General features: G+C 43.7%; 1 protein-coding gene across 3 annotated transcripts in view; it reads left to right on the top strand.

Annotated features, from left to right (window-relative positions):
• The first annotated feature begins 415 nt into the window (after window positions 1–415).
• The window catches only part of ncoa2 (nuclear receptor coactivator 2), a 65,309-nt gene continuing 52,425 nt past the window's right edge, over window positions 416–13,299 (top strand). For all 3 annotated transcript variants that reach the window (XM_071923992.2, XM_071923993.2, XM_071923991.2), the window contains exon 1: window positions 416–530. The gene's annotated coding sequence lies outside the window, so the exon portion shown is untranslated. The remainder of the gene's footprint in view (window positions 531–13,299) is intronic.

Here is a 13,299-nt window from a genome sequence, read left to right as displayed (position 1 = left end):
ATTGACAACTTTCTGAAAATAGAATTATTTTTTGTTTATAATGGTAGTTGTGAAGATTTATGATGATCACCGACGGGAGGTCATGGTTTATACCCACCTTTTTACCCACCACTTCAACACTGCTTTTAACTAAACATTGCTGACATCCGATGCACAGTGGTGGTTCAAGTTGGTTGTCAAATTAAATGTGCTCAGCCGTCACGTCTCATCGTTTTACCAACGCTATTCAGTCAAATCACGGGTTCTCTAGAAGAGTACCGTGTCATCTGACAGGTTAGTCCCCGTAAGGTTGCTTACGGACCCCGGTAACTGAGTTGATACTGGAGCCCCGTGATGTGATGTGATGTGGTGTGGTGTGGGGGAGGATAGCAGCTACCAGCCAGATAAACACTCAGCATTGGTTTTCACAGAGCAGGAGTAACATGGCGGCACAGTTAGCTAGCAGAAATGTTGTTTCACTACCGCGAAGGTCAGAGCTGGTTCTGATAAACGGAATTTAACAGCGAGGATACAACTAAAAGTTTTAAATCGTAAGTAGCTACACGTGTTGGTGCACATTGAACAGGCGGGACGTGGTGTTTTGTTGTGAAATCCGTGACCTAATGCGAGGTCTTCAATCTCGGTTGTGTGTCTGTCTGGCAGTGGCTCTCGCCTCGGCGTTAGCTTATTAGCTAGCGTTAGCTTCTTAGCTAAGCTCGCTGCCTGTCAATAGTGTTTTCTGCAGCAAACTCACTTAGACGGCTTAGCTAGCGAGCTTGCAAGCTAGTTGTTGCAATGTTTGTTATCTGTTTTGGCTTGGTAGCGGCATGGCCACATATGCGTTTAGGGGAAAGAAAAATGTAGCATGCATAGTACCATCCTAGATCATTGTTTTTTGTGCTGAGTGAGCGAGTGACAGTGCATATAACCACAGACCGGACGAAGTTCGCCAGTACAGCAGTAACGTTAGTTAGCATGCTAACTGTTTAGCTGCTGGCTAGTCTGTCTGGTTGAACGTCGTTGTCAGAATCTGAGTCAGAACAGTCTTCACCATGTGTTTGAGCGGGCTTTTAAACTTGTTTATTATGTTGATATTAGCCATGCCACCTTGTTACTTGCTAGCTAAGTTGGCGAAATGACAAACGCTCCCACATTTGTTAAGACTGTGGGGTCCATTCTCTGTTTTTTTTACTGACCTATTCCGTCAGGCTCGAGCTAGTATGAATTGACGAGTGGCTCTACTAGTTAGCTACCAAGCTAAACTAACTACCTTGTCACTTGCTATTTTATTCAGCCTACAACAGTAGCTTCAAACGTTTGCTGAAACTATTCAGAAAAGTTGCCCCATCGAATTAACTAACGTTAACTTACCCATCAAAAAACTCACACCATCGTGGCTCCTGTAGTCAAGATATGAAAGCAAGAAATTACAAGATAGGAAGAAAGAAATTCAGTCTGCAGTTTGGATTTTAACGAAGGATTATCTTGGCATTGCTACCCAATATCGTCAGAAAGCTTACTGTTATACTTAAAATGTCAAGGTGACAACTTTAAAACTAATTATCATTATAGACCCAGTTTTGGTACTAATAGACTTTTTCTTTGTGGACCTTAAGTAGAGACTGGAGATTTAATTGAATAGATGCTCTCTGAATGTGAAAGACACTAATGTCATCTGGGCAATGGGGAAATGCTGCTGAGAGGTTTAACTTCTGGGTTGCATTGTTGTGCCTGTAGTGAGTGCACTGCACTCCTTCTAAGGGCTCTCCTGCTTGACTGATTCAGGACTATACAGGCAGACAGCTTGTGCCATTTCAATGATTGTCAACGCTCCTCTCCCTAATGCCGGAGGAACGCAGCCTGTGGAACCAGTTGAGCAGTTTCTGTTACATCACTCTGCCCACCTGATGGTGCACAGTGCTCATGTCACATCACTGATATAAGGCTTAACATGACATGTTGGCCAACTGTGGTTTGGCTGCAACTTCAGGGCTTCCATGAAGACATGATGTATTTCAGTCAGACCTAGTTCTTAGAGGTTAAAGGAAGCAATGGTAGACCATGCATCATATTTGTCATTAGTGCATGTAGCTTGATTTGTTTGAAGATGGGGGTAGAATTGTTAATTTCACCTGCATGCATGTGTTGTCTGTTTACCAATTAAAAAAATGTACTCATGCTGCTTGCCTAAATAGCATTTTAGCTTTAAGCCATAGTGCCTGAAGTTATTTGACTTTTTTACCTTGCAGTGACACGTAAGAATTCAGCCTCACTCACTACAAATAGGCCTATATCTCTCTGTGTGTGTGTGGATTGTGGCTGATCAAAGTGTTTGTCCTTGGAAGGCAGGGCAGCTCAAGAAGTGAAATTGCCTCTTTAACTGACCTGATTTTAATTGTGAGAGTGTTAGATGAGGACATGGAGCATGCAAATGAGACCTGCGGAGGCCCTCTTGCGGTTGCAAAGAATGGATTCCTGTATAGATAGAAGCACCCTATGTATCATGCATTCTAACATTGAGAGTGTGCAGTTTTGTTGCTCTCCAAAGCCCTTGATTTTATGGTTGCTTCATGCTTAATAATAGGCTGTTTTAAGCTGCATATAATAGCGTTATTGTGAGTATATTGAACATCAGCTTTTGGAGCGCAAAAGAGTGACTGTGTTTTTGGGATCATGACAGCTCAGGAATTCATGTGAGCGTGTATGTGAGTATGTGGATGTTTATACAAGGATAACTGACTGGGGGTTTTCTCACACTAACTTGGCACAGTTTGTGTACTGGGTGTTACCTATAAGTAGTGCTCTGCCTGAACACATAGTAAACTACAGCTATAGCAACAGGTGTGTGACAAAGTAATGCCCAGCTCATCACATGACAGAAACAATCTCTCTCTCTCTCTCTCTCTCTCTCTCTCTCTCTGTGGCTCTCTCACTCACTCTTTCTCCTGCTCGCTCTTGCTCTCTTTTCACTCTGGTCCTCACTTTGTGCCTTATTCAATCCCCTCCTTTCCTTCTCAGTCACAATCCCATCTTTCTATATTGCGGTTTATTCCTTTTTGGTTCACTCTTCCCTGGCCAATATGCGTTCCTAATTCCATAAAAGAAAATGTTATATTCCAGTGCACTTGTGGGGACAAACCTCTCATCTTGTAATCACTGGCCTTTGCCCTGTGATAGGTTGCTTTGTTGCGTCACTTTGAGTGATACTGTAGGCTAATCATTTGACCCTTGTTCTCTTGCCTCTCACATATGCTGCCTGTTTGTTCTTGAGTTGTCGCTTTTTACTATTGGGCCAACTGGAATTTAACTAGCAAAATATGCAACTCAAATCTATTACTTTGAAAAGAGCCATGCTACAGACATGTTACTATATCATCTGGGGGTTACAGATTACGGTGTCTGTCACCTTAAGAAAGTCAAAAATACTTGTGTGTAAAGTATGGCATCCTACATCCTTTCAAACATGACAAAATTACTAGTGAGCCACACTGCTGCTCTTGTTTCCACACAGTTCCCTTCGCTAACAACATTAGGTTGACTCATTTGAACCAGGCTGGAAAATGACATCCCTGTCTCTACTGTTTAATACGGCCAGCTCCTGAACAACACCATAGCCCTCTGTCTCACACAGGCTATTTAATGTGTACTCCTGGGGTGCTTTCAAAAGCAGTGTCAAATGACAACATTCAGTGCTGAGAGGCTGGCGGAAATCTGGGCTTCCATAAGGATGTTGCAACTTGCTACTGCCCTTGCTCAAATCTGCACATTCCACACAAAGACCTAATGTTAGGAGAAACTACAGTGCTGTCGCTTTGCTTTTGGCAAAGAAAGAGTGCTCTGACCAGATCAGTTGAAGACAATTTGCTGAGCACGCTAGAATACTTTGCATTTCCCTTCGTTAAATTTTTCTAATGACATTGAATCTTTCAGTCCAAACTGGAAGATAGACTTGGGCTATGCGACACGATAGGCAAAACTCTTAAGCACACAAGAAACCACAAGGCTTCCAGTCAACAAATCTGACTATATTGTGTTATCTGTCCATCATGGGCTGCATGCGGCCCACAGTGTATTCTTGACATGACGCACAGAGCATTTAACCCCTCCCCCTTGTATCTGTTTGCCTTGTCTCACTGGGCATCTCACCCTGCTGTCTCTGCGTTTGTGTTGTCATGGAAACAGCAGTGTCAGGTCCTGGGTGGGCGTGAGGGATGAGCTGTGGGGTAATGGCCAGGTTTTTACAGCAGAGGGAGAGAGGAGGGGGGGGGGGGGAAGCAAAGGAGAGACATCTGAAGCAAAGCAGAGATGGTTGACGGAAAGCTGAGAGGGCATGGGCATGGAGGAGGAGGAGGAGCTGTGGCGTCTACTCCCCCCCTGCTTCAAGGCGTGTTGTCATTGTGCTGTTTAGCTGACCCCAAATCAGCCATCCCATCTATCTGTGCTGAAAGTGGGTCCTCTCTTGTTAACTGCAGCCCGAACAAGCTCATTTGGGTTGATTGAGTCTATCAACTAGCCCAAAATTATCCAAATACACCGCTTGTCATTAGAGGTGTATGATGAAGGGAATTGCAGTAGTATGTAGCTAAACTACTGGGTGTGCGCAGGACCGAATGGAGGTATTCCAATGACATTGCACTTGTATTTCACTAATATCGCGCTTTGCCACAAATATTTCATCATGTTTCATTTGCTCTTTGATTACTGACACCTTTAGTTTGAACACCCAATGTATACCCATCAAGAGGGCCAACTTGTGATGTGGTGGAATATGGGTGACTGGGTGTCTGAGACCCTGTTTACACTTGGTTTTAAAATGCATCTTGGGCGATCGGATCACAAGTGGACAGCGCTAAATACAAGTATAAACGACCACCAAGACTCATTGTGATCCGATCACTCAAACCACTTGCCGAGGTGGTCTGGGACGCATTTGACCACATATCTTTTGTAGTGTAAACGCTAATGCGTCCTGATGCATCCCCGACAAGGACGTAACAGGAAAATACGTCATCAATGCAGGACGTGGTGGTTGTTTTGGTGACAGCGCGCCAACGCTCGAAAAAATGGAAAGGAGCACTGATGTACGTGGTTGGAGTGCAAGTGAAACCAGATGCCTAATCTCCATTTGGGCAGAAGATTCACTCCAAAGAAAACTAGACGACTCCTATCGTAACCGGGCCGTTACGAGGGTAATGGCCCTCGTAGATGGAAGAAAATGGCTACAACCGTAGCTGGCAGCAATGCGACAGACTGACGTGATAACTGTGCGCGGGGCCCTTTGACCTTCTAGCGGAAGTGACGTAGGCAGTAACGAAATCTGAACACAAGTGGTCAGCTGGACACCTTGGAGACGCATGATAAACACAGGTGTAAACGCCGATGTGTCTCGGCTGTCCACTTGTGATCCGATCGCCCAAGACGCATTTTAAAATCAAGTGTAAACATGGAATGAGTGATTTTAGAGAACCCTTTTCAAACGGATGCCCCAGGTTCAAGCTCTGTGTCGGCAAACATCTGCTCTGCTGAAGCATCCCTGAACAAGTCGCTGAAAATCTCTGATCTCCCTGGTGGGTGGGTGGGAATTGGGGTTGTAAGTCCCTACGGCGATCAATGAAGTTAGATCACATTAGAATAATGTGATTAGTTGTTTGAGAATCAAGAATTTTGAATTGGGTAACCTCTTTAAAACGGAGAGTGCTACCATTGCACCGAGGGGTGCCTCATGCTCTACACCCATGGAGGCTTCACCAGGGCTCCAGGGATCTTGAGGCCCACAGGCAATCCAGTGATTTCGACAGCCCACGCTCCTCCACTTACATAGGTCAGCCACAGTAAAGTGCATATTGATCTCCCCAAGCCAGATGATATTGTGTTGTCTACTGCTCATTGCTAAGAAGGTGCCCTCAGCCAGTTTGACTTGAAGAGAGGAGACTACAGAGGTCACGTCATGTGACTGTGTGACAATGCTTCTGCAGCTGTTTTCCCTTGTGAGGCCGGTACTGCTGAGCTGCAAAAAATGGTAGTTTATCCTAATGACTCTTACTGTTTTGAACATGTAGGCAGCTCATTTTCATTTTAGAGGAGCTCCTCTTCCCTTGTCCTTTCCACAGTCATCACTGAAAACACAAGGTAGGAGAGTAGCACTATGTTAGTAATAATGATGACAATAACTCTATTTAAATGCCACTTACCTAATAGCAGAGTTTGCAAAGTGCTCTACTAAAAGGCATAAAAACAAGGAATACTAAAATACATAAACAGGGAGGTCAAAGAACGTAGATTTAAAAGGTATGAAATGGTATTATGTTCTGAATTGATACATATGACAGGATGCATTTGTGGATGAGCAAAGGGAGTGTGCTTTGAAATGTTGAGATTCGCTCCTCCTCCGTCAGTTGGTTTGCTCCTCTGCCACAGTGTGTTTGTGGCGCTGGGTGCTAGCAAGGGTGCTAGCATGTGGTTGGCACCGTGCCCACTGCCCAGGGTGGAATCCTTGGCACTGAGGGAGGGAGAGAGAACTTGGATTGAGCAAGCTGCCTGCTGGAGTGGGTGGGTGGTCCGAAAATATGCGGTGTGAATCGGTCCTGTCGAAATGTAGTATAGAATGTTATTCTTAAAGGAAGGTAAAGCTGTATACCAGTACTCGTTCACCATGCAACACCACCGCAGGCTCGGGCTAAGGTAGTATGGAGCGACATGCGGAGAACAGCGGTGGTTCTCGTTCTCTTGTCATAAAGCCAGAGGAATGTGTGGATTCAGTTTCAGGCTTTTCACGCTGTACACACAGTGAGGGTCAAACTATGACCAACGTGATACCAGGTGGGTCTCTCTCTCTCTCTCTCTCTCTCTCTCTCTCTCTCTCTCTCTCTCTCTCTCTCTCTCTCTCTCTCTCTCTCTCTCTCTCTCTCTCTCTCTCTCTCTCTCTCTCTCTCTCTCTCTCTCTCTCTCTCTCTCTCTCTCTCTCTCTCTCTCTCTCTCTCTCTCTCTCTCTCTGCGCTGAGTCAGCAGTGTTCCTTCAGTGTCCTGTCATATGGTTTTTGCTTGCTTTATCTTTACTGTTTTCAGCACGGCAGGGAATCTCCTTAGCTGACCTGTGCTTTCAATCCACATGGTTTAGGTACAGGTAAATATTGTAGGCTAACTAAATCAAACACAAGCTCATCAGCTGCAGCCACAGAGTCAACATAAACCCTGGAACCAGCTGACTTGTAGTGTGCTTCTTCAGGTTGTTCGTTAGATTATTTCTACCCTTCCTTAAGCCTAAATCAAACCCAAACTCATCAGCTGCAGCAATTGTTTAGTCATGATAAACTGGGGAGCCGGGATGGGAATGCGCCTTTGAAGCCAAGTCTCAACAGAGTGGGGCAATATTGCATTCGTGGCCAGACCTAAGAAACACTAGCGAAGATCTAATGCCAGGAAAAGTGCCAATTAGTGTGTTAATCACTTCGTTGTATTTTTTATAATTTGTATCAATGATTTTTCATAGTACGTTTACTTGCAAACCAATACTCCAATTACGGCTTAAGACAATATTTTGATTACCATGTTTACATGGTTCAAGGTAACGCGATCTCTCTCATAATCCGGTTTACACGGATTCATTAATAATTGGTCTATAGGTCTAAAGAAACTGACGTAAGAAACACATTTCCCACCACTCCACTACACTGCACCATGTTATTTGTTTTTTAAACATCCGGGTTACTGTGTCTGGTGACCCTTGGTCCACGCAGTTTGAAGAAAAAAAAAATCTGACTACGGTGTTTACTTGCCCAAATAAATCAATAGATTGAGCGGAGGAAATCTAGGTGTGTTAACCAGGTTATACTTACTCTGATTTAAGATAATCAGATAAAGGAGTTTACATGACAATTTCAGTAGTTGGAGTATTGCCATAATCGGATTAAGATCTAGGCTAATTATTAGTGCATGTTTTGAGTTCATTATTGTCTCAAATAGTCAAATGGTTCAAAATTGGACAATACACTATAACTCCCTTGTTTTTGCTGGCAAGTCGCCATCTGAACCAGGATGGCTATCATGTATACATTACTTCTGATTGGCAGAGCTGACTACAGGCTTGATGCTCGTGTTACATTACATCTGACTGGCGGAGCTAACTACACAGTCTTGGGACTCACACCCAGATTGCCACCAATGTGACAGGGACAAGCTACAGTAAAGTGGCTGCGGCAGTAGAAGATTGGCTTCAGGTAATGCTTTAGGAACAAACAGAGGCTGCATCTGTTTCTTGCATAGGCTATATGTACAAACAACTTGGGAACTGTGACAGTGCCAGCTGACTTGTTAGCCTGTTTTCTTCGGCTGTTCTTCCGAACTCTTCGTGGCTTTCCCTCCTTCCTGGCAGTTGGCCGAACGCCACCGGCCACTTCCTCCTCTCTGTCCTTCCTGCCCCACTCTGACAAATCTGTCATCTGCATGTGGCTGTCAGACCCAAATCTTGTTAAAATTTAACATGTGGGATAGTGGGGAGGGAAAGCATTATCTTCCCTCACTTTTCCCCTATAATGGCCATGCACTTATACGTTTTAGAAATAGGGATGCCATGATTATACCCTCCCCCGCCACCGCCACCACACTAAATGGCTAGCTAGCTGAATTAGATAGATAATGATGGTAACTATGGTGGTAAGCAAGGACCATGTTTCTCAGTGCAAACACAGCAAGAAATGTAGTGTCCTAGTGCTTAAGTTCCTGAGCTATAGGAAATATGTCTGTTTTTGTTCTGAGCACTTTTATGCTACTAATAATGCTGTTACCACTACTTCTCCAAAACTATTAGTTCTGTAATTCATAAATTCCAACAATAAAATTGCATAGGCCTATAGTTTAATGTTGTGTGATGTGATGTTTTTTTCACAAACACATATAGGCTAATATTTGTCCCACTTGAGTATGCATGCGAGTGAGTGTGCATGTGATTCATTTGCAGCTTGTGTGTTTGCATGTTAAAGCGCTTCCATTCATGCCTATACTCCAGAGATTTGTGGTTTTGGCACCTGAAGATGTGGGCCGTCAAAACAAAACCGCCTCCCATCTCATCTGGCAGTGGAGTACAAAACAAAGGCATTCAGTGGAGAGGAGATCACAGGAGAGAGGGAGCGCCACAGTGCTACACTAATGCTCCAGCTCCAGCTACACATGCTGACTGACACTAGCCTAATTTGAAAACACACAAGGGGGATGGAGTTCTTTGAACCTAAATTGTAAGACAATGAGGAGAGGAGATGAAGGAATGAAGCCATCTCAGAAGCAGGTACCCTACTGTTCGTCTCTCCATCATGGCCTGGCTCTCAATAAACAACTGAATTATATTTAGATAATGAATGGCCAATGTTTGGGAATTAACCTCTGTAGAAAAAGACTATTGCACACTTATATGAGTGACCCCCCCCCAAGCTTTCAGTCACTTTGACTTTGCACTTGAAAGGCAGGAGTACTCTACAGCACTCAGCAGTGATCAGCATGCATGTGCAGTAGGGCTGAAACGATTCCTCGAGAAACTCGAGTAACTCGATTACTAAAAATCATCGATGCAAATTCTTTGCATCGAAGCTTCGTTTAATCCATATAACTATATACACACTCAGTGTTTCGCACGGATGATTATTACTGTTGCACAACGCGCTGGAGAAAGAGAAAATAGCGAGGGGCGAAGAGAAGAGACAGGCCAGAGAAAACGAGAGAAAGTGTCCAAAGTTTCGGATCCAGTGTTGCCAACTTGGCGACTTTGTCGCTAGACTTAGCGACTTTTCAGACCCCCCTGGCGACGTTATTTCTCAAAAGCGACTAGCGACAAATCTGCCGACTTTTTCTGACCATGGGAAGCAATGTTAATGTGTTGAATCCCAAAGTATTTGGCAATAAATTGGTTCGGCTGATGCCGGTTTTCTCTACTTGCTTGTCTAATCCAGAGGGGTCTGACGGTCACAGCGCATCCCACACACAGCGTAGCTCCTTCCCTCCGCTGAGAGCAGGGACTGTAGGATAGGGTCCACTTGTAATTGCTACCGGCGTACCCCGAAACTGGCCCGGGTGGGCGGAGTCAGCACTTAATATTAAAACGGGATGAGATGAAGGCTAGTAAAGAATGCACGTTAATTTTGGCTATATGTAATGGCTAGTTAAGAACGTAAATCAATATGGTGGCTAGTTATGATGTCCCTAAGTTAGCTAAGTTTTGCTCAAGAAAATAACCACAGAAAATAAAATGCTGCAGTCAATTTGTGAAAGCCTGAGCTTCATTCATGTTATTATTATGATAGTCACACACACACACACAGAGACACCTACTCCCCTCACAGTGATGCATAAAATACCCCAGAAAGCAAAATATCAGGTGGTGTAAGTAGCAATTGGAGCCTAAAATGCACCAATCCAATACAGCAGGTATATTCAGTTTAGTTTGATTGCAGTGAGTAGGGTCAGCAGGTGTAGGGCAACCCTTCAACATAGTAAATAAATGTACATTAGCCAGTCTTATGAACTTGTATGATATTTAGGCCTAGTAATAAATATCGATAATAATAATTATTTCACCTCGTTTTCAGTAAATCACAGTGTCGTATGGACAGCTTCGTGCGGACAGCTTTTCTCTTTTGTATATTTACTATTGCTCTTTAATAAAGCAAAAGTATTTCTTATCCGATTACTCGATTAATCGATGGAATAATCGGTAGAATACTCGATTACTAAAATAATCGATAGCTGCAGCCCTAATGTGCAGTTCAACGAAACAACTGTAGTTTGATATCGTTCAGCTGTGTGTTTTGATGGCTATCCCATCATGTGATAAATGCAAATGCAAAGCAGGGTACCCAATCTTGATTCCTGACACTAGTTTGCTCATGAAACTGGTCTGAAAGGTGACACCAGTGTAACTATTCTATAAAGACCAGAGTAGTTCTTGACCTGACCTGAGTTTCAGCTGTGGTCGGTGGTTGATTTGAGGGGGGATCGAGGAGGATGGTACACCTTTCGTTAGCACAAATTACACCTATGCAGCCCGCTTTGGTTAATTGCAGATTTTACAAAATGTGATAATCTGCTCACCACCCCATTGTTAAATCTGAACAAATCGATAACTGTCCGTACCTGTTGTTAGCGAGGTTAGAAGTGACAAACGCACAATCCCATTTCATTCCAGATATCTGCCTGGAGCTGCATCTAGCTTTGGATTTACTTCAAACAAGGATGGGTGATGAAATAACAGGTTTCACTGAAAACTCAACACGGTGAAACATCATGTTAGTTTCTGTCAGTTACTGTCTTTCACTGACTCACTTTGCTAAATAAAGGTTAAATGGCCATCGCTGGAGGGTCTACCTGACCTGGCTGTCGCTGAGTGTTTCAGCAGGGGACTGTGTAAATGGGGAGAATGACAGAGCGAGAGAGAAGACTGCTTCACTTCGCTCTTGGTCTGTCTGCTCCAATTACATGTTCCACTGTCAGAGCAGGCAGCACTCTTAATCAGGTAATGCTGGGGTTTAGAGTCATCCCCCTAAACTTGCTCCACAGAGTATTACCCTGCTCGAACACTGGTTCAGTGGAGCGGAAAAATACTGTGAACCTCTGCCTCTTCCCTATCAGCCTCCTTCTGCCTAATTTAAGTCCAAATTGAACTACTTTGGTTTAGTAATGTTTTTCAGATACTTGAGACACGGTGTGTGTGTGTGTGTGTGTGTGTGTTCGTTGTGAGGCAGAGTGGTGGCCTGTTACACTGTCTCAGTCTTTGGCTGATAAAGTGACATAGTTGTGTCAGCTGATCCCCTCTTCCCCTCCCCTCAGTGCTCAGATGGCACCTCCTTATCCTGGGTCTGCTGCCACTGTACAGCCTCAGGCCTCCAGGGGAACTAATTCCTTACTCACTGTGACAACCTCAGTCAGTAATGGATCGTGGACACACACACATACACAGGCACAATAAGACATACAGACCGGTCACAAGATGAGCTCGAAATCATCATAAAGACATGGTACAGTCATAACTATACACATGTCTCTCTCTTTCTGCTCACGCCCTCTCTCACAAGCTCACACTCACTCCTGATTTTCATGTCTGTGTAGTTTCAGTTAAACACACACATTTGCTTTGTCTTGTCGTTATGACTCACCTTTTACAACACATCTTATCAGCCTCATTATGGTCCTAACACATTTGTGTTTACTGTCCCTGTGGTCACAGCTGAAGGAGCTGGCTGTTGCTGTTTGAGCAACAGATGTAAGGGCACCTGGCACGGGTGAATAAAGAGATGAAGCGACTGCATCAGAGCAGACCATTGAAATCCGCTGGCATACGGCCAGAGTGCAATAAGTAATAGTGTTTTTATGCAAGCACTTATCTGCACATGCTGATGTCGCCAAGAGACTGTAGGATTGTCAGGGGTTCTTGTTGAACTGCACGTCAAAAACGCCTGTGCTGGTAACATGATATATATATATATATATTTTTTTTTTTTTCCTGTAGTGATTTCAAGCTAGAAAAGATATATGCCAGCGCCGGTGAAAGTAATGGCCGTAATATGAGAGGCTGAGATTCTGTTCATAAAACGGTAGAGGGCTAAGGTATTGCAAGTCCTCAGAAGCCCCATTAGTCTCTAGCAACAGATCAGATGTAAGTTCAATCATAACCTTGAATTACACTGGCATTTTTTTCCTATCAAAGCTGCCACTGCTGAGTGTTGTGTTGTGTTAAGTGATCTATCTGCAGTGTATGTCGTCACGCTGACTGTCAGCTGAGGTGAATTCCTGCGCCTCCTTACGTCACTGGCATGTAGTAGAGGAGATGAACAAGTTTCTTTAGTGATTGCCAATGGTGTGGTCTGAATCAGTTTTTTTTTACTGGCAACCTAATTATAGACTAATATGTTAGCTACAGGATATTTGTTTTGTATTTACCTTAAAGGGGTATGTTTTCCTGAATAGTGTTTTTTTGTATCAACTCTGATGTTTGACGTTATTTTTCATATTTCTTTATTTTTTGAAAGACTGTTTTTTGGGGCATTTTTTGCTTTTATTAGATGGATGTAAGTGAAGAGAGATAGGAAAGATATGGAGAGAGAGAGGGATGACATGCGACAAAGGTCCTGGGCTGGATTTAAACCCGGGAAGTTACGGCTACATGGTATGCGCCTTAGACCACTAAGCCTCAAGGATGCCCTATTTTTCAGATTTCTGTATTGGTTTTAGCAGGGAAACTTAGTTTGTCCATGAATTATTGAAATATAGGTTTAAAAACTGAAAAGAATGATATAGCCTAGGCTATTTGTTTGTATACTGAATAGTTTAAGATGCTGC

This window comes from Centroberyx gerrardi, chromosome 22 (assembly GCF_048128805.1).
Source record: "Centroberyx gerrardi isolate f3 chromosome 22, fCenGer3.hap1.cur.20231027, whole genome shotgun sequence".
Classification (NCBI taxonomy): Eukaryota; Metazoa; Chordata; class Actinopteri; order Beryciformes; family Berycidae; genus Centroberyx; species Centroberyx gerrardi.
This window is presented reverse-complemented; position numbering and strand designations above follow the sequence as displayed.